Raw genomic sequence first — 1396 nt, forward strand, 5'->3', positions numbered from 1 at the left:
GCCCCCCCATCAGGCTGCTCACCCCTAACTGACCACCTCTGCCGACCTGGTCGCCCCACACAGCCTTCTGTTCCGTCATTTGGTCATCACTCACTAACCCCCCTGCAGGCCTTGTCACCCTACTCAGCCTGTTCAGTTGTTCCTTTGGTTGTTTGGTTGTGATAGCCCTTGGCTCTTTATATATATATATAGATTATTTGCATAACTAATTCACTTCATTGTACTGATGGGGTGGTCATAATAAATAATCTCCCACTCAGTATATACATGTGTTTGTTAGAAAAATAGGCCTGACAACTTGTTCCTTTTCTCTAAGGATGGATGTAGGTGGGTGACTGTTGCAAAAAGGGTCTCTGCTGGTGTTTAGGATGTGAGTTGAGCTGTGATTTGGGAGTCCCTACGTCCTTTCCAAGAAAAGGTAAACCTGCTCAGGGGCCACAGATCTTCCCGGCATCCTATCACTTGCGATACAGCCCTGTGCTGTGCGTCACTTTGCTCACACTCCACTCAGAGTCCTCGGGTGATTTCATCACGTCCTAGGTAACTGGGTCAGCATGTCTTTTAGTGGCTGAAGGTCTCCCAGCGGGGCCCTGTGTTGGAGTCACTTCTGTGCAGCTGTGCTCTAGGAAGTGAGCAGGTGCATGGGGGCCCTTCAGCCTGGGGGAATGATGGTAGATGCATGGGGATGGGGCGTGCCCAGAGGGTGCCCCAGGGCGCATCCTCCTCCCCCTTCCAGCACAAGGACCCTGGACACCTCCCAGAAGTGCCTGGAGGAACTGCTGGGGGACAACATGGCCCTTGAGGCTTCACAGGTCCAGAGGATGAACCAGCCCCCCCACCTGAGCTGGGAGCTGGAGCAGCTGTCAGATGGGTCCTCACACGGGGCACCACCTGTTGGGGGTGACCAGCAGACCCTGAGTGACAGGTGAATGATTACCCTGATACATGTTTCTGTGAAAGAGAGGGCTAAGGGACACACTGGCTATTGGAACCAAACAGCCGCATTAGCACACCTCCTTGGGCTTTTATTGTAACAACAGCTTGCACTAAAATTAACTATTAGATACTATCAGTAGGGTAAGCATCCTTGAGAAGACACATGTTTCTGCAGTATCCTTTAAGAAAGGGTGTGTAGGCCAAAACCAGATTGGCTCAGTGGATACAGCGTCGGCCTGCGGACTTCTGCAGTATTTTAAGAAAGGGTGTGTAGGCCAAAACCAGATTGGCTCAGTGGATACAGCGTCGGCCTGCGGACTGAAGGGTCCCAGGTTTGATTCCGGTCAAGGGCATGTACTGGGTTGCAGGCACATCCCCAGTAGGAGAGAGCAGGAGGCAGCTGATCGATGTTTCTCTCTCATCGATGTTTCTAACTATCTCTCTCCCTTCCTCTCTGTAA

Source organism: Myotis davidii, unplaced genomic scaffold (genome assembly GCF_000327345.1).
Source record: "Myotis davidii unplaced genomic scaffold, ASM32734v1 scaffold255, whole genome shotgun sequence".
NCBI lineage: Eukaryota > Metazoa > Chordata > Mammalia > Chiroptera > Vespertilionidae > Myotis > Myotis davidii.